The sequence below is a fragment of the Pristiophorus japonicus genome, chromosome 1, assembly GCF_044704955.1.
Source record: "Pristiophorus japonicus isolate sPriJap1 chromosome 1, sPriJap1.hap1, whole genome shotgun sequence".
NCBI lineage: Eukaryota > Metazoa > Chordata > Chondrichthyes > Pristiophoridae > Pristiophorus > Pristiophorus japonicus.
The window spans coordinates 251281921-251306530 of record NC_091977.1 but is presented as its reverse complement, the minus strand read 5'-3'; the positions used below and the strand labels follow the sequence as shown (position 1 = coordinate 251306530).

Sequence of the window (24610 nt, the reverse complement as noted above, 5' to 3'; positions counted from 1 at the left end):
TGAAAGTATTTGTGTGGAAATTTTCTTGACTGTGGAATAGTTGAGGTGGGAGTTAATGAATGTTTCATTTGTCTGAAAGCCTGTCTTTTAAAAGAGAAATGATTGTCTGCATGCTTGTTTTAGCTCCCCCACTTTTCGGACATGGAGCTGAAAGCTTTTTCAACCCTTTGGAATGCTGTACTAGATCTGGAAAAATATAAATAAATGTTCATTGTGTACCTAGAATTTAACTAGATTTTAAGTTAGAAACGCAGGTGCGGATTTATTTTGATTATGATTTACAGAGCGATGAAATGCACAAAGGATGGGTTTGTTTAACAAAAGATAAAACTTCAGCCTTGAAGTTACAGTTGCTAAAAAAATGATTTGGATGTTTTAATTGTATTACAGTAAAAAAAAATGTGTGGTCTCATTTTAAATCAATTCAAATTGTAACAAAGCACAGTCTTTTCAATTTCGTTATTGCAAGCTGAAAAAATTCCGACACACTCACTTACTTGTCAAAAGAAAACTTAAAAATTGATTACATTGGGTTGAAAGATACTAAGTGCCTTTTTTTTTAAAAACTTGCATAAATTTCTCAAAGCTACAAGCTAAGGGAAGCTTCCCTCTCTTTTGTCTTTTGTGTAGCATATGTTTGTGATGTTTGTTAAATACAAAAACTAATGTTTCTTTAGTTATATTCAGTATTTTTACAGTAATCTGGAAAGGTATCTGAAGAAAGAAGAATATGAAAAGTGATGTAACTCAGCATGTGCTATTAAAAAGCCTGCCCTGTTGCAACTGCTAGTTCACTGGCTGCCTGCTGTTAATGCTTTAATTACTGATCACGCAAAATCTAAACATGACTGTGGGAGGATGGTGGGAGAAGTGCAGATTAATGGCCCGCCTCATCATGCTTGTAAACAATACCCTATTCCAAGGGAGAGTATCCCATATTTACGAACAGTCATTGCCTCATTGGAAGAACAAGGTGTTTTGAGAAAATGCGTCTTTTACTACTAACTCCCCTGTATGGCCTGTTAGGAAACCAGACGAATCTTGGAGACTTACGGTTGATTACCGAGCGCTAAATAAATCAACTCCTCGGCAGAGCCCAACTGTCAGTCAGGCACCGTCCTTACTGAAACATAGAAACATAGAAAATAGGTGCAGGAGTAGGCCATTTGGCCCTTCTAGCCTGCACCGCCATTCAATGAGTTCATGGCTGAACATGCAACTTCAGTACCCCATTCCTGCTTTCTCGCCATACCCCTTGATCCCCCTAGTAGTAAGGACCTCATCTAACTCCTTTTTGAATATATTTAGTGAATTGGCCTCAACAACTTTCTGTGGTAGAGAATTCCACAGGTTCACCACTCTCTGGGTGAAGAAGTTCCTCCGCATCTCGGTCCTAAATGGCTTACCCCTTATCCTTAGAATCTGTCCCCCCACCCAAAGCCACTGTGTTTTCTACTCTTAACATTGCAAATGGTTTTTGGAGTATCCCAGTTGCAAAAGAGAACCAGTATAAATTTGCTTTTACATTTGAGGGACAGGAATACACATTTACGTGTCTGCCACAAGGCTTCCATAACTCACCATCAATCTTTCACAAATACATGTCACGCTCGATCAGAAAATTCTCCAAGTAATCAGCCCTCCTCCAATACGTTGATGACCTTCTCCTGGCCACAGAGACATTGATGAACATTTGTTACTCTTAAATGAACTGATAGATCTTTTACAGGAAGCAGGATTGACGATAAACCTAAAAAAGGCTCAGCTGTTGCAGGACGAAGTTACCTTTTTGGGGGTAAAAATTTCAGCCACAAGACTCAGCCCTGATCAGCAAAAAGTCGACACCATTCGGAGGCTTCCTTTGCCTGCGTCAAAGACAGCGCTGCAATCCTTCTTGGGACTGGTAAGATATCAAAGGAATTTCATTCCGAATTTTGCAGACATGTATGAACTGTTGAAAAATGAATATGAGGAAGACATTCGGCTGGCCTGGGGAGATAGCCAGACAAACTCAGTAAATACTTTAAAACAAGCCACGATACAGGCTACTGCTCTTATCTACCCAGATTGTACCAAACCATTTCATTTGGAAGTTGGCTCCACCACTTCCATCCTGACTGCTGTTTTAAGTCAAGAGCAACAGATAAACGGATCTCTGCATCCTATTGCTTACGTTTCACGAATTTTAAGTGGAGCAGAAAATAAATACACAGTGTGCAAATGGCACTTTTTAGCCACTTTCTGGGCAGTTAGTCAGTTCATCTATATCACTGGATGACAAGAAGTAATCCTCCATTCACCGCACATGGCTCTAAACCTCCTGTTGAAACCAGGAGATACCAAGGTTTCCTCCCAGCGAATCAGTAAATGGACACTGGAATTGTTACAACGAGATTTGGATATCACTCCCAAACGAACAACGCTTTTACCACTCATGTTGGCTTATGAAGGGAGTCCACATCAGTGCCCGTTACCTACATTCGACATGGAAATAAACCTGGTGGAAATCTGTGCCATTCCAAAAGCACAGAATGTGGACGGCTCATCATATTACTATCAGGCCACCCCCAGTCGGGATGTGCCCTCGTTGATATGAATAATCCCGATTGGTCAATGGGATTCAGAAGCAATACCCACTCATCTCAGCAAGTAGATTTGCTAGCCGTTATTTTCGCCGCCCTTCATACAGCATCTGAAGCAACAAACATTTGGTCAGACAGCAGCTATGTATGCAATGCAGTTATGGCCTTGCTCCAATACCAAAACATTGTGTACTATTCGTCAAATGGTAAAATTCTATTGCATTCTAGTCTCCTCCATAAACTTTGGGAAGTGCTCCTGAAACGACTCGCCTCTAGTCACATAGGTAAAGTGTGTGCCCACCAGAAAGATTCCTCGCCCCATACCAAGGGCAATAATGCAGCCGATCAGTTGGCTAAAGAATGTGCAATCATCATGAATTGTAGAAAGGGGTAATCGGACATTGAAAACAATGTTACATAAATTATGTACAGAACATCCCGCTCAATGGGCTAACACGATGCCTTTATGTTTAATGGCAATACGATCTACTCCTCATGCGATGACGAGGGTAGAAACATAGAAAATAGGTGCAGGAGTAGGCCATTCGGTCCTTCAGGCCTGCACCACGATTTAATATGATTATGGCTGATCATGCAACTTCAGGAACCCATTCCTGCTTTCTCTCCATACCCCTTGATCCCTTTAGCCGTAAGGGCCACATCTAACTCCCTTTTGAATATATCTAACAAACTAGCCTCAACAACTTTCTGTGGTAGAGAATTCCACAGGTTCATAATTCTCTGAGTGAAGAAGCTTCTCCTCATCTTAGTCCTAAATGGCTTACCCCTTATCTTTAGACTGTGACCCCTGGTTCTGGACTTCCCCAAAATCAGGAACATTCTTCCTGCATCCAACCTGTCCAATTCTGTCAGAATTTTATACGTTTCTATAAGATCCCCTCTCATTCTTCTAAATTCCAGTGAATATAAGCCTAGTCGATCCAGTCTTTCTTCATATGTCAGTCCTGCCATCCCGGGAATCAGTCCGGTGAACCTTCGCTACACTCCCTCAATAGCAAGAATGTGCTTCCTCAGATTAGGAGACCAAAACTGTACACAATATTCAAGGTGTGGCCTCACCAAGGTCCTGTACAACTGCAGTAAGACCTTCCTGCTCCTATATTCAATTCCTCTCGCTATGAAGGCCAACATACCATTTGCCTTCTTCAGCCCCTACTGTACCTGCATGCCAACTTTCAATGACTGATGTACCATGACACCCAGGTCTCGTTGCACCTCCCCTTTTCCTAATCTGTCACCATTCAGATAATATTCTGCCTTCCTGTTTTTGCCACCAAAGTGGATAACCTCACATTTATCGCCATTATACTGCATCTGCCATGCATTTGCCCATTCACCTAACCTGTCCAGGTCACCCTGTAGCCTCTTAGCATCCTCCTCACAGCTCATACTGCCACCCAGCTTAGTGTCACCTGCAAACTTGGAGATATTACATTCAATTCCTTCGTCTATATATTGTAAATAGCTGGGGTCCCAGCACTGAACCTTGCAGTACTCCACTAGTCACTGCCTGCCATTCTGAAAAGGACCCATTTATTCCTACTCTTTACTTCCTGTCTGCCAACTAGTTCTCTGTCCACGTCAATACATTACCCCCAATACCATATGCTTTAATTTTGCACATTAATCTCTTGTGTGGGACCTTGTCAAAAGCCTTTTGAAAGTCCAAGTACACCACATCCACCAGTTCTCCCTTGTCCATTCTACTAGTTACATCCTCACAAAATTCCAGAAGATTTGCCAAGCATGATTTCCCTTTCATAAATCTATGCTGACTGCTTTCCAAATGCGCTGCTATTACATCTTTAATAATTGATTCCAACATTTTCCCCACTACCGATGTCAGGCTAACTGGTGTATCATTCCCTGTTTTCTCTCTCCCTCCTTTTTTAAAAAATAGGGTTTCATTAGCTACCCTCCAATCCATAGGAACTGATCCACATTCTTTAGAATGTTGGAAAATGGCCATCAATGCATCCACTATTTCTAGGGCCACTTCTTTAAGTATTCTGGGATGCAGACGATCAGGCTTTGGGATTGATCGGCCTTCAATCCCATCAATTTCTCTAACACAATTTCCTGACTAATAAGTCCATATGAGGCTATGACTGGAAGACAAATGCGGATACCAGGACACATAACCCTGGGACATAACACACCACTCAAATTACAGCCTTGTAGCCAGAAATGGTTGCAGACACTGATAGACCACGTGGACACAGTAAACAGACTGGTTGCCCAGAACATTGGAAAGTCAAGAAACCAAATTAAACACAACTTTGACAAAAAGGTAAGACCATTTGAATATGATGTCAGAGACAAAGTGATGTTACAGAATTTCACTCCAAAAGAAACATTCTTTTGATGTAAAATGGACGGGTCCACATCAAATAATTGATAAATTAAACCCCGCTGTGTACCTATTGAATGTTCCGTATGGCCCAAAGGGAGAACCAAAACTGAAATGGTTCCAAATCAATCAGGTGAAAACTGTTAAGAATTAAAAGATATTATGTTTTGTTTTCTTGCAGGTGAATGATGTGGATCTATACATTTCTATTGATACTCGGAAGTGTGGGAAAAACATCAAATGAAGTGCCAGGACTGCAGAGCAGTCTCAGACGATAAATGTACTCAACTCCTCTTTTTTGGAACAAAACCACTGGTTCTTGGTGGACATAAAAAAAACAAAGACTAATAATGAACCCTATGGATGGCATTTCCCACTTTGGATGAAGAAGGGTAGTAATGTACCAACATAATATACGGCAGGTTGTGGTGCTATAACGGAAGGTGTAGATCAATGGGAAATAAAAGAATACGGAGTATGTGTGAGATGTCCGTTAAGAAATAGGGAAGGCCCAAAGTTATGGAGATTTCTGAAAAAGAGTGGGGGATTGTGGGGAGAAATTTTTTTTAAAAACAAGGCTCGATAGCATCAGAAAGTAAAGCATACATCCAATTGTATTGGCCTAGATGGTGGAAAAAGCATGAAGGGATTGGGATACTCGTTAAACCTACCCACCGGGAAAATGAAGCTGCCATGCATACCTTTAAGGCTTGGGGAAAATATACCTACTTCAAACTTGACGGAAGTGGGATAGGTGTACAGATGCCGTCGAAGGATGTTAAATTGATAGAGGGGAATTCGGTTTGAATTTGTATTAGGTTTGAATCGTATAAAAACGATAATGACTCAGATCAGGATCAGGGATGCGGAACTGTGTAAAATTAGAAGTTTGATTAAAGTATATCCAGTCAAACACGACTGCCACAAGGTAGGGAACCAAAAATTATAGGGATTAATATAGAAATTACTCCCTGGATTAGAATAATTTCACATTTATTGGTAATAGTTCAACTCACAGTGTTAATATGTTTAATAGTATACACCTGCTATTTAAAACACCTAATACACCAGACACAAACATGATTTAATGTTATAACCACATAAAGTCTATTAGACAAGAATAAAAATGAAAACTTTAGATATTCAAGACTTTAAGGGAAAATAAAGTCTTTTGGTCACCAGAGTGGATACTGAAGGTAGTGAACTGATCGGACACATAAAATGGTCCAGATTAAAGGGCTTATCAGTATTAGGAGGTTGTGAGGAGTCAGAACTTCGTCGACCTCAAGGTAGGGATTGTAATATATCACCTATTGACAGATATTAGAAGTTAGAAATAAGAAGCTTATTTTACACGTCTTTAATTAATGAATAATCTTTATGTTTGTAACTTCCTTTATATGCATTGATTGTATGTAAACCGTGCTTATAAATGATAGAAAATGGCCGTATAACATAAAATGGGTTTTAAAATGAAGAAAGGCTAAGAAGCAAAGCTTGATGGTAAATGAACCATCCTAGGTAACTAAAACAATGTGTTGAACTTTAGTACAGAATAACAAGGTTCATTGGGTTCTGCTTAGCTCGACATACCTTATCAGAGAATGTTTAGGCTGGTGGGAGGTACAGAAGATTAGTGGGACTGCCTAGGAGATGGAACGGACCCTTTTCAAGGTTTCAAAGCTCAGACATGGAAAACATGAGATATTTTGCTAGCTTGCCACGTTGGCACAAAAAGTGTATAAAGAAAGCAACTCTTCTACTGGGAAGGCAGTGCGAATCAAGAAAACAGGAAGAAAGAATCTACAGAATAAGGAGTCGGCACCACGGTCTCTCAAGAGGACGCTATCGAGAACAGGCTGTGACTATAATTTGTTAAGAATTACTTTGTGTAACAGAACAAAATTTACTTGATAAATCTCTGTGGTTTTTAACTCAATATACCTATTAAAATTATTTGTTATAATCTGAACAAGAGTCTCCTAGTTTGAATTAAATATAAACCCTGAGAATAGTTGAATTGCTATAATTAGCAAAGCGGCAAAAAGCTGCTAAGTAGTTAAAAACTACACATGGTCTACAGAGCAGTGGTGATACCCGCCCTCCTATATGCTTCAGAGACATGGACCATGTACAGTAGGCACCTCAAAGCACTGAAGAAGTACCACAAGCACTGCCTCCACAAAACCCTGCAAATCCATTGGCAGGATAGACGTACCAACGTCAGTGTTCTCGCTCTGGCCAACATCCCCAGCACCGAAGCATTGAACACACTCAATCAGCTCCGATGGATGGGCCACATAGTCTGCATGCCTGACACATGATTCTCGAAACAGGCACTCTACTCCGAGCTCTTTCACAGCAAGCGAGTCCCAGGAGGGCAGAGAAAATGCTTCATGGACATCCTCAAAGCTTCCTTGAAAAAATGTAACATCCCCACCCACACAAGGCCGCTCAAAGTGGAGGAGGAGCATTCGAGAAGGCACCAAACACTTCGAGTCTCTTCGCCAGAAGCACACGGAAGCCAAGTACAAACAGCAGAAGGAGCATACAACAATCAAGTACTCCACCCATCCGTTCCTTCATCCACAACCTGCCCCACCTGTGGTAGAGACTGTGGCTCCCATGTTGGTCTCATTAGTCACCTTAGAACTCATATTAGTGTGGAAGCATGTCATCCTTGACTCCGAGCGACTGCCTAAGAGAAGAAAGCAGATAACATGGAGTGTTTTCTCCCGGGCCTGGGCCTGGGCGTGGGCCTGGACCGCACTCGGTGTGTGTGAAGCCCGCGTCCCCCCGGGGCTTATTAACCTGCTCCCTCCCACGGTCTATCTCCCACCCACGGCCTCACCGCCCGCCCGACTGTGCATGCACAACCAGTGAGGGAAATCCGGGCTCAGCCCCGCCCACTGGGTGCCGCAAGCCCCACCCCTCGCACACTTCGATTGGTTGGAGGACCAATCGCCTGCTCGGTCATTCGGCCCCGCCCCGTTCTTCCTATTGGTCCAGAGCTGCCATCAATCACCTGGGCAGTGTGAGCTGAGCATGTGCGGTTGGGCAGTGGCGCCAGGCGGTAACGGAGGAGGACAGCGAGCTCCAGGGAGCGGATTAAAGAAAATCAGAGGGCAAAAACACCGAGTGCGGCCCCAGGTCCAAAAACAAACCGGGGAACATTCTCCCTCGCCTGCCAGCTCCCGGGTTCGTTCCGGTCCGAAGGACCGGCCCATGCATGCGCAGTGTCGGCGTCAAACTCTCAGCAAGCATCTGTAAATCAAAGGGAAATAGTAATGGACCAGGGAGTGTCTGTAAATAAAGATACAATGGTGACTGAGTAGGGAGCATCTGTAATTAATCATAGAATATTACAGCACAGAGGGCGGCCATTCGGCCCATTGAGTCTGTGCCGGATCTCTCAAAGAGCAATCCAGTTAGTCCCACTCTCCCGCTTTTTTCCCAAATCCCTGCAATTTTTTCTCCTTCAAATATTTATCCAATTCACTTTTGAAGGCTACTATTGAATCTGTATCCACCACCCTCCCTGTCAGGCATTGGAATCCAAATCCTAACCACTCATTGTGTGAAAATGATTTTCCTCATGTGACCTCTATTTTTGCCAATCACCTTAAATTTGTGCCTTCTTGTTATCAGTCACTGGAAACAGTTTCTCTATTTATTCTATCTAAACCCTTATTGATTGTATACACCTCTAACAAAATTCCTCTTACCCTTCTCTGCTGTAATGAGCACAATCCCAGCTTCTCCAGTCTCTCCACATAACTGAAGTCCCTCATCCCTGGAACAATTCTAGTAAATCTTTTCTGTACCCTCTCCAAAGCTTTTGCCTCCTTCCTAAATTGTGGTGCCCAGAATTGGACACAATCCTCCAGCTAAGGTCAAACTCGTGTTTTATAAAGGTTTAGCATAACTTCCCAGCTTTTGTACTCTGTGCCTCTATTTATAAAGCCCAGGATCCTTTATGCTTTTTTAACTGCTTTGTTAACCTGTCCTGCCACCTTCAAAGATTTAAAAAAATCTTTAAATATTTCACAAAATGTAGCAGAAATGGTGACTGGTCAGGGAGCATCTGTAAAGGAAGGAGAAATTGTGACGGCATGAAGTCTCAAATTAAAAATTCTCATCCTTGTTTTCAAATCGCTCCATGGTCTCGCCCCTCCCATTCTCTGTAACCTCCTCCAGCCCTACAACCCTCTGTGATCTCTGTGCTCCCCCAATTCAGGTCTCTTGCACATCCCGATTTTAATTACACCACCATTGACAGCCATGCCTTCAGCTATCTGGGCCCTAAGCTCCGGAATTCCCTCCTGAAACCTCTCCGCCTCTCACCTCCTTTAAGACATTCCTTAAAACTTATCTTTTTGACCAAGTTTTTGGTCACCTACCCTAATATTTCCTTATGTGGTTCAGTGTCAAATGTTTAAATTGTCTAGAGTTTAGAAGAATGAGAGATGATCTCATTGAAACATACAAAATTCCTACAGGGCTTGACAGTGCAGATGCTGGGAGGATGATTCCTCTGGCTGAGGAGTCTAGAACCAGGGGGTCAGTCTCAGAATAAGGGATCAGCCATTTAGGACTGAGATGAGGAGAAACTTCTTCACTCAGAGGGTGGTGAATCTTTGGAATTCTCTACCTGAGAGGCCTGTGGAGGCTCAGTCTTTGAGTATATTCAAGATAGAGATCGATAGATTTTTGAATATTAATGGAATCAAGGGATATGAGGATAGTGCAGGAAAGTGGAGTTGAGGTAGAAGATCAACCACGGTCTCATTGAATGGCAGAGCAGGCTCGAGGGGCCGAATGGTCTACTCCTGCTCCTAATTCTTATGTTTTCTGATAATGCTCCTATGAAGCACCATGGGCCATTTAACAGTGTTAAAGGCGCTATATAGATCCAAGTTGTGGTTGTCTATAAAGGAACAAGAAATGGACAGGGAGAGCACTTCTTCAGAACTGGGAGATATGGCAGATTTCTTACACACAAGAAATGAACTGTAAAGTTGGGTGAGGAACGGGAGATGAGGAACTGACAGTAGACAAAAGAAGGCACAATGGGAGAAAGTATAGAAATAAAAGACACACAGAAAAGAAAAAGAAAGACTTGCATTTATTTAGCATCCTTCACAACCACCGGATGTCGCAAAGCGCTTTACAGCCAATGAAGTACTTCTTGAAGTGTGGTCACTTTTGTAATGTAGGAAACGTGGCAAATAATTTGCAATTTGATAATGACGAGATAATCTGTTTTACTGATGTTGATTGAGGATAAATATTGCCAGGACATCAGGGATAACTCCTGTGTTCCGCTTGGAATAGTGCCATGTGATCTTTTCCATCAGTCCTTCAGCACTGCACTGGAATGTCAGCCTAGATTTTTGTGCTCAGTCTCTGGAGTGGGACTTGAATCCACAACTTTGTGACTCAGAGGTGAGGGTGCTACCACCTGAGCCACAGCTGACACAAATACTGGATGTAGTTAATGCAGGTTAGCTCAGTTGGGGATGTTAGAGGATGCTTTATCAATGCTGAGATGTTTTTTCTATTCCCCCAAACCAATCAGATTGTTGGAACGCTAAAGTCAATGATATATCCTTACTATACAGTATAAATGCACACGAGGCCCATACTTGAGAGAAGGTCACTCTGTGACCAGTTACCTTTATTACCAAGACCTCAAGTGATGAAGGTGGGTGGAGCTTCCCCTTTTATACCTGAAAGTCCAGGTTAGAAGTGTCTCCCACAAGTTCACCCCCTTGTGGTCAATGTTCTCAAGGTGTACAACTTAGGTCAGCGAAACATGGGTTGCAATGATAGTTGAATACATGACAGTCAAGGTCACAGATTAAGGTTATATAATACTTAAACACACACTAAAAGGAAAGAATGTTCCATAGAAAATAGAATTGTCTGTTGTGAATTTCTATCCTGTACTTACAGTGATGACTTTTGTAAACTCCTTTTACAGGGTATTAGAAGGGGAAGGGTATTTGCAGACGAGAAACTCAAACCAAACATCACGTCAAGATCTGACAGAGTCACTCCATTCATCAGACCTGAATATTAGCGAGCTGCTGGAATGGCTGTCAATCAAATTGTTTCGGTACTCCAATCAAACTTGGTAATCAAGAGGGAGAGGGAGAACTTGCCCTGGATTGGAGGTACAGTCAAGGCTGAATGGGCCCATGCTGCATATCTGCACTGCTGCAAAGTAGAAGAGGCTTCAAAGTTGTTAAAGCAGCTTTAATTTTCTTAGTAAAACATGACAGTGGACAAAGACATTCAGACGTGTGTTCAACTGTCGGCTGGAATGGCTGCCAATCAGTGAGTGCGATCAGCTGAGGTAGCCGCCCACAAGCTGCCAGCATGCACACACATGCTCAGGAGTCTGGGGGCTGTCAACAGGTACTGGTAAGCGTGACCTCCTGTGGTTTGGAAAATTCTCTGTTCCCGCACCGGTGAAGCCCCAAGGGTGCCGGACCAGAGAGGTCCAACTAAAGTCGGCCCAAGGGTTTCCGGATTCAGGACGTCAGATTGTCTCCGAAATCTGGAAATATCTGAAAATCGTCCATGAGGTTTCCAGATTCGGGACGTCGGATTGTCTCCGAAATCTGGAAATACCAGAAAGTCAGCCCAAGGGTTTCTGGATTCAGGACGTCGGATTTTCTTCTCCGAAATCCGAAAATACCCAAAACTCGGCCTAGGGGTTTCTGGATTCGGGACGTCTGTTTTCTTTTCCAAAATTCGGAAAAATCCGAAAACCGAAATGGCCTTGGTCCCGAGGTTTCCGGTTTCGGGACGTTGTACCTGTAATGAGAAAATTACTGAAGAGAAGTAACTGCTGGGAACCAGGGAAAGTGTCCTTGTAAATCACAGATTAGAGAAGTTCCAGCTGTCTTTTTCCAGTTTCCTACCAAAACCCAGCAGAGAAGACAAAGAGTCTCGTGCCAGAGATGGATCACTGCAGGGGATAAAAGTGAGGGGGAGACTGATGTAAGGGGGCAGTCGGGACTGAAGACACCGGAGTTCAAGCTTAGGTCGCCCGAGGTTCCACCCAGCGGGCTGACCTCGTGTCATTTACTGTGGACATGTGGGATTTGCATGTTTACTTCCTTCATGGCACGTGGGCATCGTTGGCAAGAACAACATTTATTGCCCATCACTAATTGCCCTTGAGAAGGTGATGGTGAGCTGCCTTCTTGAACTGCTGCAGTCCGTGTGGTGAAGGTACTCCCACTGTGCTGTTCAGGTGGGAATTCCATGATTTTGACCCAGCGATGATGAAGGAATGGCGATACACTTCCAAGTCAGGATGGTGTGTGACTTGGAGGGGAACTTGGAGGTTGTGGTGTTCCCATGCGCTTGTTGCCCTTGTCCTTCTAGGTGGCAGAGGTTGTGGGTTTTGGAGGTGGTGCTGAAGAAGCCTTGGCGAGTTGCTGCAGTGCATCTTGTAGATAATACACAATGCAGCCACGGCACACCGGTGGTGGAGGTATTGAATGTTTATGGTGGTGGATGGGGTGCCAATCAAGCGGGCTGCTTTGTCCTGGATGGTGTTGAGCTTGACTTGTGCCTTGTAGATAGTGGAAAGGCTTTGGGGAGTCAGGAGGTGAAACACTTGCCGCAGAATACCCAGCCTCTGACCTGCTCTTGTAGCCATAATATTTATGTGGCTGACCCAGTTAAGTTTCTGGTAAATGGTGACCCGCAGGATGTTGATGGTGGGGGTAATGCCATTGAATTTCAATGGGCGGTGGTTAGATTCTGTCTTGTTGGAGATAGTCATTGCCTGGCACTTGTGTGGCGCGAATGTTACTTGCCACTTATCAGCCCAAGCCTAAATGTTGTCCAGGTCTTGCTGGATGCAGGCATGGACTGCTCCATTGTCTGAGGAGTTGCGAATGGTGCTGAACACTGTGCAATCATCAGGAAACATCTGCACTTCTACCTTATGATGGAGGGAAGGTCATTGATGAAGCAGCTGAAGATGGTCGTGCCTAGGACACTGTCCGGAGGAACTCCTGAAGCACTGTCCAGGGCTTGGGTTTATAAATAGAGGAATAGAATATAAAACTTTATAAATCCTAGGTTAGGCCTTAGCTGGAGTATTATGGACAATTCGGGTCACCACACTTCAGGAAAGAGTACAGAAAGGGTACAGAGGAGATTTAGCAGGACATTTCCAGGAATGAGGGACTCCAGTTATGAGGAGAGGATGTAAAAGTTAGGACTGTTCTCCTTGGAGCAGAGAAGGTCAAGAGATGACCTAATAGAGGTTTTCAAGGTGACAAGAGGTTTGATAGAGTAGAATGAGAAAAAATATTCCTCTGGCAAGTGGATTAATAACTAGAGGCCATGGATTCAAAACCATTGGCAAAGGATGTAGAGGGGAGATGAGAAGAATTAGTTTCACTTAGCAAATGGTCGGGATCTCGACTCCTCTAACTGAAAAGGTGGCAGAAGCTGATTCCATAAATAATTTTTTTTTAAGTTGGACAGGTACTTGAGAATAAGCAACTTTCAGGGTTACAGACAAAAATGGGTTTGTGGAACTAAGCACAACTGCTCTTTCAAAGGGCCAGCACAGGCATAATTATAAGATTTATAAGATCTGTCAGAAGAGACCTGTCCATGACCACAACAAACCACGCTGGGTGTCATGTATTCAACCAGCATTGTAACCCATGTATAATCCGACCTAAGTTGTACACTGAGAACAATGACCACTAGGTGGTGAACTTGTGGGAGACACTCCTAACCTCGACTTTCAGAGATAAAAGGGGAAGCTCCACCCACTTCCATCACTTGAGTGCTATGAAATAAAGGACAGGTCACAGACTGACCTTCTCTCAAGCATGGGCCTCGTGTGCATTTATACTGTATAGTAAGGACGTATCAATGGCGACAAGAAACTGGGATTTAAACCACGCGAGCATGGCCACTAGCAATAACAGGGGCAGTCAGGGACGATCGACTGGCAAGGGACCTTTTGTTTCAAACTGCAGCTCATGCTGGAGGCGTGGAGGCACACACTCAGCCGGAGTTTGCAGAGGTGAGCAAAATACCTGCAGAAATTGTAGAAATGAACCCTGGGGAAAATCACTGGAAGCTGAAGTTCAGCGAATTCATGTGGAGCACGTATACAGTTCATAAACCAGACGCCACCGATAATGATGAAAGTGCTCCTCAATGGCATCCCAGTATCAATAGAGCTAGACACGGGGGCCAGCCAGTCCCTGATGGGTATCAAACAGTTCAAAAAGTTGTGGGCGTCCAAGGCCAGGAGGCCAAAATTATCGCCGATTGACGCACAGCTACGGAATTACACAAAGCAGATCATTCCGGTGCTAGGCAGTGCCACGGTAGTCGTGACCCACAAAGATTCGGAGAACAAACTGCCACTCTGGATTGTCCCAGGGGACAGTCCCGCACTACTGGGGAGGAGTTGGCTTGCTGTCATGAACTGGAAATGGAGCGATGTCAATGCAATTTCCTCTGTGGAGCGAGTATCATGTTCACAGATCCTGGACAAATTTCAGCTTACATGACCCAGGAGCTGGCGAGTGAGTCGAAGAAGCTGACCACCATCACGACACACAAGGGGTTGTTTGAGTATAACAGATGTCCGTTCGGGATTCGCTCGGCCGCCGCGATCTTCCAACGAAATATGGAAAGCCTCCCCAAGTCGATTCCAGGGACGGTGATTTTTCAGGACGACATCCTCATTACAGGTTACGATACTGAAGAACACCTCCACAACCTGGAGGAGGTGCTACGCAGACTGGACCGGGTAGGGCTGCGACTGAAAAAGACGAAGTGCGTCTTCCTAGCTCCAGAGGTAGAATTCCTGGGGATGAGGGTAGCAGCAGACGGGATCAGCCCTACTGCGTCCAAGACGGAAGAGATCCAGAGAGCACCCAGACCCCTTAACACGACGGAGCTGCGTTCATTCCTGGGGCTCCTGAACTATTTTGGTAACTTTCTTCCCAAATTGAGCACGCTGCTAGAGCCGCGACACGTGCTCCTACGCAAAGGTCGTGAATGGGTCTGGGGGGACAGCCAGGAAAGGGCTTTTAATAGAGCACGCAAATTGTTATGTTCCAACAATCTGTAACGCTATATGACCCATGTAAGAAACTTGTGTTAACGTACGATGCGTCGTCCTATGGTGTCGGGTGTGTGTTGCAGCATGTCAATGCCAAGGGTCAGTTACAGTCGGTAGCTTATGCCTCCAGAAGTCTGTCCCAGGCAGAAAGGGGCTACGGGATGGTAGAAAAGGAGGCGCTTGCATGTGTATATGCGGTAAAGAAAATGCACCAGTACCTGTTTGGCAGGAAATTTGAGCTGGAGACAGATCACAAACCCCTAACGTCATAAATGCAAACGCATCGGCCCGCATACAGAGGTGGGCACTCACGTTAGCCGCCTATGACTACACAATTCGGCACAGACTGGGCACCGAAAACTGCGCCGATGCACTCAGCAGGCTCCCACTAGCCACCACTGAGGGGGCTACCGAGCATGCTGCTGAGATGGTCATGGCTGTTGAAGCTTTCGGAAGTGAAGGCTCACCTGTGACAGCCCGTCAGGTTAAAGTCTGGACAAATAGAGACCCGCTATTGTCTCGAGTAAAGAAATGTGTCCTGAATGGGGACTGGGCAGCCACGTACAGGGCATGCCCTGAGAAATTTAAACCATTTCACAGGCGCAAGGATGAACTCTCGATTCAGGCCGATTGCCTACTGTGGGGAAACCGCATAATCATGCCCCAGATGGGCAGAGAGGTGTTCATCAGAGAACTCCACAATGGGCACCCGGGCATTGTCACGATGAAGGCAATTGCCAGGTCACACGTTTGGTGGCCAGGGATAGACGCAGATCTGGAACTTTGTGTTCGCAGGTGCAACACGTGTGCCCAGCTGGGCCATGCGCCCAGGGAAGCCCCCCTAAGCCCCTGGCCATGGCCCGCCAAGCCTTGGTCACGCATCCATGTGGACTACGCAGGTCCTTTCATGGGGAAAATGTTTTTGGTCATAGTCGACGCCTACTCCAAAATGGATTGAGTGTGACATTTTAAATTCAAGCACATCCTCTGCCACGGTAGAAAGCCTACGGGCAATGTTCGCCGCCCATGGTCTACCGGACATCTTGGTCAGCGACAATGGCCCGTGCTTCACAAGCACTGAATTCCAGGACTTCATGGCAGGCAATGGAATTAACCATGTTAGAACGGCACCGTTCAAGCCGGCCTCAAACGGCCAGGCAGAACGAGCAGTGCAGATAATCAAACAGGGGATGCTCAGAATCCAAGGGGGTTCCCTACAATGCCGCTTATCACGCCTCCTGTTGGCCTACAGATCCCGACCACACTCGCTCACAGGGGTTCCACCCGCAGAGCTGCTAATGAAAAGGACGCTCAAAACCCGGTTATCCCTTATACACCCCACCATGAAAGAAATTGTCGAGAGCAGGCGCTAGTCACAATATCACTACCATGACAGGAATGCGAGGGCGCGATGTATTGATGTAAATGACCCTGTTTTTGTCCTCAACTACGCTGCAGGGCCCAAATGGCTCGCAGGCACTGTGGTTGCCAAAGAGGGAAATAGGATTCTCGTAATTAAACGTACCAATGGACAAATCTGCCGCAAACATGTGGATCAAACAAAAAGGAGGTTCAGCAACCCTATAGAAGAAGCAGAGGAAGAACACGATGTAGAGTTCACTCCACCACAGGTGACCGAACACCGGAACCAAAGGGAGGAGAGCCCAGTCACTGTGGGCAGTCCGGACAGGCCTGAGGCACCGCAAACAGCAGACACTCAGTCCAGCGCCCAACAACCGGAGCCCCAACTCAGGCGCTCTACAAGGGAGCGTAAACCACCAGAGAGACTCAACCTGTGATCCCAATAAGACTTTGCGGGGGAGGTGATGTCATGTATTCAACCAGCATTGTAACCCATGCATAATCCGACCTAAGTTGTACACTGAGAACAATGACCACTAGGTGGTGAACTTGTGGGAGACACTCCTAACCTGGACCTTCAGAGATAAAAGGGGAAGCTCCACCCACTTCCAGCACTTGAGTGCTATGAAATAAAGGACAGGTCACAGATTGACCTTCTCTCAAGCATGGGCCTCATGTGCATTTATACTGTATAGTAAGGACGTATCACTGGGTACAGATATATTGTAAATAAGCACAACAGATTTTATTAAGTAGTTTACTTATAGTACAAAGAAATATTACTTAACAAGGTGATAGACAGTCTGTTCTTCGAAACATCAATGGCAGCCCACTGAGTTGACTGTGGCACTGTCTCTTGCTGTGTTCTGTTGACTGTCGTTTTCCAGTCTTCCTCTGTCTTTGCGCTGCCTCCAGAGTTCAATAGTGCTATTCTTATGCCTTTTTCCTCCCATTCAAATGCTGTAAAAGTCTGCAGCTGTTGAAGCCTCACAATACATAATTCTAAGACTTCTGCCTTTGACCTTCTCTATCTCTACCCTCCCTTTATCTCTATCCTCCCTTCCTTCATTTCCACTTTGAGAACTTTTACACAAACTTCATTACTGAGCTTGGCTTTACAAAATTATGATAAGAAATGGTACATGCTGCATACCTTTATTAATATTCTTGCCTTGATCATTCTAGTTCTAAATGAAGCTTGTATCAATGTTAAAAAATGGTTAACATAAGAATGGCTCAATCTATCATGATGGTTTGCTTCTCAGTTATTACCATGGTTAGCTAAGCTTACACACATTTTATTTACTTTTTTCATATACAGTTAAACAAAAGAATTATTAAAACATTATCACAACATGCAGGCAAGTTTTATCTTACACAATGGGCCAAATGGTCTCCTGTGCTGTAAGTTTCTATGATTGTATGAATTCATATATCTTTCCTTTATCCCTGATATGTGATCAACAGCTTGTTTTTTCACATTACATCGTGATATCAAAAGTTAACAACTGCACATAGGAGAAACTAATGAGAACCTATAACTTTATAATAACTCAATTAATTCGCTGAATTTGACAACGTGTTCTTTTCCCATTGGCCTAATGAGATCAGTATAACTCTCTATTTCATTATCTTATTGCACATTTCTCTCTCTTGTCAGTTAGTTGTTATTCCACAAGTGAAACATTTAATTCTAAGTCTGTCTTTGATTGTGTGCCATTCAGAGCTTCATTATCCTTGTTGTAAACTATAATATGAAAGATAATGGCCCTGAAATTCCAGCCTCCCCGGAGTGTGTACGGACCCGGGGAGGCATCGAAAAAGCCGGATTGCGGCTTGCAATGCGTATGCGCTGAAAACTGGCTTTTCCGATCTGTCAAATTTCTGGCTTGACAGATGGCCACATCTTGGGAGTGAAGACGTTCACACGGCAGAGATTGGGCTATTTGCCCATCTCTTGCCCTGTGAATGTCCTTAAAATTCTTGTTCCTGGTAAAAGCAGGCGCATAGTCTACTTTTACCAGCGTAAGAGTTTAAAAACATATCAAAAACATATGAATAAAATACAATTTAAAAATAAATATTTATGTTAAAAACCCTGCCCACTCAGATAATTTTATTTTAAACCATAATTAACACTTTTTTTTAAATCGGCAAATTTTTTTTTTCAAAAACATTTCTATCAACTTTTATTTCTATAATGTATTTATGTGAGGTGTTTTTTTTAAATGTTTTATATAGTGTTTGGGGGTGTTTCTCATTCATAGTAATAAGAATTTCGGACTTACGAAACTCCTATTACTATGAATGAGAAAATACTTTATCGTGATTGGGTGTCCAGGCCCACGTGACTCCTATGGACGTCCCAATGTGAACGCACTCCGTTGCACAAGAAGAGGAGGCCTCGAGTCCACGATCTCTGGCAAGCGTTCGACCAAAAGGTAAGTGTGCATCTTTTCTCTGATTTTTAGCAAGGCTCCCGCAGGAAGAAGGATTTCAGGGCCAATGTTGGTCACAGTTGTCCTGTCCTTACAATTATCTCACAGTTTCCTCAAGCTCTCTCACTGGACGATTCCAATGAACATATCCAATTGAGCATGTGGTGAAGTCCTATTAGAAGCTGCTGGTCCTGTGAGGGTCAGTCTTAGTTCAAATGTTCAATGGTCACTGAGGGCGGTCCTCGGAGAGAAGGAAAAAAAGTTTTAGATAATGTGAAATGTTTGGGTTTCAGCACCGGGAGGAGGGAGAGTGTGTGGGATGGGGATTAAACGCATTGGGGCAACAAGAGAGGAAAGAATGTTCCATACACACTTGAACTCAGAATAAGGGATAGGCCATTTAGGATTGAGATGAGGAGAAATTTCTTCACTCAGAGGGTTGTGAATCTTTGGAATTCTCTACCCCTGTGGACTGTGAAAGCTCAATCGTTGAGTATATTCAAGACACAAATCAATAGATTTTAGGATACTGCGGGAATCAAGGGATATGGGGATAGTGTAGGCAAGTGGACTTGTGGTAGAAGATAAGCCATGATCGTATTGAATGGCAGAGCAGGCTCAAGCGGCTGAATGGCCAATTCCTGCTCCTATTTCTTATGTTTTTAACTGTCTATTTTGTTTCTATCCTGTACTTACACTGTCATGTATGCAACCACACTGTAACACCACTGTATTACTGTATACACTCAACCTAGATGCACACCTTGACCACAAGGGGTGAACTTGTGGGAGACACTCCTTACCTGATCACACAGATATAAAAAGGGAGGTCCCACAGAGGGTCATCGTCTTTGGAGATATGTAAATAAAGAGAGCAGGTCACAGAGTGACCTTGTCCCCAGATGTGCCTCGTGTGGTTTCATACTGTAGAGTAAGGACTTTACATTGGCGACGAGAAACGGGAATTCACGGTCCACGAGAATAGCCACTGGTAGCACAGAGGAACAGTACTGTGTTGGGGAAGACTGGGACGATTTTGTTGAGAGGCTTCAGCAAAGCTTTGTTACGAAACAATGGCTGGGGGATGCAGCGGCCGACAAGCGACGGGCTCATCTTTTCACCAGCTGCGGACCAAAGACTTATGCGCTCATGAAGGACTTACTAGCACCCGAAAAACCGGTGGACAAAACCTTTGAAGAACTTAGCAAATTGATTGGGGAGCACCTCAAAAGGGCGAGTAGCATACATATGGCCCGACACAGATTCTACACCCACCGACGTCGTGAAGGACAGAGCATACCAGACTTCGTAGCGGACCTCTGGCGTTTGGCCAGCCTCTGTAAGTTCACAGACGCCTTCAGGGGGGAGATGCTAAGGGACTTCTTCATCAAGGACATCGGTCATGCGGGAATTTTCCGCAAATTAATTGAGACCAAAGATTTGACCTTGGAAGCGGCGGCGTTGATGGCTCAAACTTTCATGGCGGGGGAGGAAGAGACGAAAATAATATACGCGCGCAATACTGCCTTTAACGCAGTGATGGATCAGGGAGTCAACATCATCAATGCAACTCAGAGCCCAGCAGGCAGGCAGGGGCAGTCCAACATTCCCCAGGCAGCAATAGACCCCAGAGTAGGACTGCAACAGAGACAATGGCAGGCTGAACGAACATTCACGCCATCACAGTGGACAATGCGGCCTGGGATGGGGCCATTGACACCCACTAATAGGGTACTTAAGAGCAGTCACAGCGTGGAATGGTTGGCCATAGTCCCTTTGTCCCCAACAATGGAAACTTTAACTCATGCTGGAGGTGTGGGGGAAACACTCAGCTAGATCGTGCAGATTTCAACAGTTTGTCTGCAGGAACTGCAATCTCAGTGGCCATTTAGCTCGAATGTGCAGGAAGCCTGCAACCAGACTAATATACGAGGCGGATGGACCAGAAGAGGGTTCTTTGAGCCAGGATGACTTTTGGGGCAAATCGATGGACGCCAAGGTTCAGCGGGTCCATCTGGCAAATAGTCACAGTTCATACAGCAAAACGCCACCAATGATGATGAGGGTTTTATTAAACGCCATCCCTGTACGCATGGAGCTGGACACTGGGGCCCGTTCATGGGTAAGATGTTCCTTATTGTAGTAGATCCGTACTCGAAATGGATCGAGTGCATCATTCTGAATTCATGCACATCATCCACCACCGTGGAAAGCCTACGTGCGATCTTTGCAACCCATGGCTTGTCGGACATCCTGGTTAGTGATAATGGCCCATGTTTCACAAGCTATGAATTCCAAGAGTTTATGTTGGGCAATGGCATCAACCACGTCAGGACTGCGCCGTTCAAGCCGCCCTCCAATGGCCAGGTAGAACGTGCGGTCCAAATCATTAAGCAAGGGTTGCTCAGGATTCAAGAACCCTCCCTACAATGCCGCCTGTCACACCTCCTGCTGGCCTATAGATCCCGACCACACTCGCTCACGGGAGTCCCACCCGCAGAGCTACTAATGAAACGGACACTCAAAACTCAGTTGTCCCTCATTCACCCAGTCCTGACCAACATAGTTGAGGGCAAGCTCAAGTCACAAAACGAGTACCATGACCGTAATTCGAGGGGGAGGTGTATAGAAATAAATGATCCTGAATTCGACCTCAATCACGCCATGGGGCCCAAATGGCTTGAGGGTACTGTAATTGACAAAGAGGGAATAGGGTCATCGTGGTAAAACTCAACAATGATCAGATATGCCGTAAGCATCTGGACCAAGTAAAAAAAAAGTTCAGCATTGACACGGAGGTACCTGAAGAAGACCATGAGATGGAGCTCAAAACACCGCCAGTGAACGAGCAACAAGAGCAATTAGAAGAATGCACAGTCCCTGCGGTCAGCCCGGACAGGCCGGAATCACCACAGGTGACAGACACTCACGCCAGTGTCCAACAACCAGAACCCCAACTGCGGCGCTCCACGAGGGAACGTAGACCTGAAAGACTAAACCTATGATCCCAATGCAGCGGCAGGGGGGGGGGGGGTGGGGGAGGTGATGTCATGTATGCAACCACAATGTAACACCACTGTACTACTGTATACACTCAATCTAGATGCACACCTTGACCACAAGGGGTGAACTTGTGGGAGACACTCCTTACCTGATCACACAGGTATAAAAAGGGAGGTCCCACACGGGGTCTTTGGAGTCCTGTAAGTAAAGAGAGCAGGTTGTCCCCAGATGTGCCTCATGTGGTTTCATGTTGAGTAAGGACTTTACATACAGTGATAACTTTTGTAAACTCCTTTTACAGGGAACTAGAAGGGGAGAATTTACAGATGGGAAATTCAAACCAAAAATCACGTCAAGATCTGACAGGGTCACTCAATTCACCAGGACCTGAATATCATTGGATTTTGAATATGGAAGGAACAAGCACCAATCTCAGCGGACAGAAAACATACACGTGCTCAGTTTGTGGAAGAGGCTTCAACCAATCATCTGGCCTGTCAACACACAAATGCAGTCACTCCAGGGAGAAACAGTGTAAATGTGAGGACCGTGGGAAGGGATTAGAGTCCCTTTCCCAGCTGGAAAATTAGCTGCGCTGTCACACTGGGGAGAGGCTGGTCACTTGCTCTGTATGTGGGAAGGGATTCACTCAGTCATCCAACCTGCTGAGACACCAGCGAGTTCACACTAGGGGGAGGTCATTCACCTGCTCCGTGTGTGGGAAGCGGTTCAATCTGATCTGCAGAAGCACGTGATAGTTCACATTGACAAGAGACCATTCGAGTGTTCTCAATGTGGCAAGAGGTTTAGGCACTCATTCCACCTGCAGACACACCAACACAGTCACACCAGGGAGAAGCCATTCACCTGGCCCATGTGTACTAAGGGATTCACTCAGTCCGCTAACCTGGTGGAACACCAGTAGGTTCACAGAGGAGAGAAACCAGTTAAATGCCCCGTGTGTGGGAAGGGGTTCACTCATTCCTCCCGCTTGATGGTGCATCAGCGAGTTCACACTGGGGAGAGGCCGTTCACCTGCTCCATGTGTGGGAAAGGATTTACTCTGTCAGCCAGCCTGCTGATCCACCAGCGAGTTTACACTGGAGAGCGGCCATTCATCTGCTCTGAGTGTGGGGAGGGATTCACTCAGTCATCAACCCTGCTGAAACACCAACAAGATATGACTGCAGGGGTTGGATTCTGCTGTTATTGCTGCTATCAATCACATCCAGGACTAATGTAGAAATATGCAGGTTATGGCAACATAAGATAAGAAGACCCGAGAGTAAGGTTAAGGTGCCTTGAACATAGAAATGAATTACCAATTGAAACTGAAGTTTAATCAGTTCTTCCTTAGCATAGCCAGTAACAAGTATAAACTAATCATCAGGGCACAGACGAATGTGTAATGAAAGAGATGGGACAGATTATAGAATAGTATAAACCAGGAGGGGAAACCCCACCTAGGCAGCGAGAACCTAGGAGCCACCCTCGAGAGAGAAGCCAGACCTTAAGCTAGGAGCTTAAAGCTGGACACCAGTGGCGGAGACTGATCACCTCTGTTAACGGGTAATATGAGCACAAGTGCTATTTTATACATTGTTTTTACTTTAATTCTACTTTGGGAAATAAAGTTTATTTGGTATAAACCTAACATTTGTCAACGACTTTCTTTCAATATTCGAAGTCCCACCAAATTGTTGCGACTGTAGTGACTAAATACCCACCGAGTAAACTGTCTACAAACCTACAGTGAGTATTGGGCAACAAACTGGCGACCCAGATGGGACTGTGAATTTAAAGAGTATTGAAAAAAAGAAAGTAAAAATTTGAACTGGTCAGGGACCAGGACTAAGGATAGTCAGTGTTTGAATTGGTCAGGGACCAGGTCTAAGGATAGTCAGTGTTTGAATTGGTCAGGGACCAGGACTAAGGATAGTCAGTGTTTGAACTGGTCAGGGACCAGGTCTAAGGATAGTCAGTGTTTGAATTGGTCAGGGACCAGGACTAAGGATAGTCAGTGTTTGAACTGGTCAGGGACCAGGACTAAGGATAGTCAGTGTTTGAACTGGTCAGGGACCAGGTCTAAGGATAGTCAGTGTTTGAACTGGTCAGGGACCAGGACTAAGGATAGTCAGTGTTTGAACTGGTCAGGGACCAGGACTAAGGATAGTCAGTGTTTGAATTGGTCAGGGACCAGGTCTAAGGATAGTCAGTGTTTGAATTGGTCAGGGACCAGGACTAAGGATAGTCAGTGTTTGAACTGGTCAGGGACCAGGACTAAGGATAGTCAGTGTTTGAACTGGTCAGGGACCAGGTCTAAGGATAGTCAGTGTTTGAACTGGTCAGGGACCAGGACTAAGGATAGTCAGTGTTTGAATTGGTCAGGGACCAGGTCTAAGGATAGTCAGTGTTTGAACTGGTCAGGGACCAGGTCTAAGGATAGTCAGTGTTTGAACTGGTCAGGGACCAGGACTAAGGATAGTCAGTGTTTGAACTGGTCAGGGACCAGGTCTAAGGATAGTCAGTGTTTGAACTGGTCAGGGACCAGGTCTAAGGATAGTCAGTGTTTGAACTGATCAGGGACCAGGTCTAAGGATAGTCAGTGTTTGAACTGGTCAGGGACCAGGTCTAAGGATAGTCAGTGTTTGAACTGGTCAGGGACCAGGTCTAAGGATAGTCAGTGTTTGAACTGGTCAGGGACCAGGACTAAGGATAGTCAGTGTTTGAACTG

The 24610-nt window shown here is 45.0% G+C and overlaps 1 pseudogene; it reads left to right on the top strand.

Annotated features, from left to right (window-relative positions):
- Positions 1–22801, top strand: part of LOC139262592 (zinc finger protein 229-like) — a 103358-nt pseudogene extending 80557 nt beyond the window's left edge.
- Positions 22802–24610: the final 1809 nt, after the last annotated feature.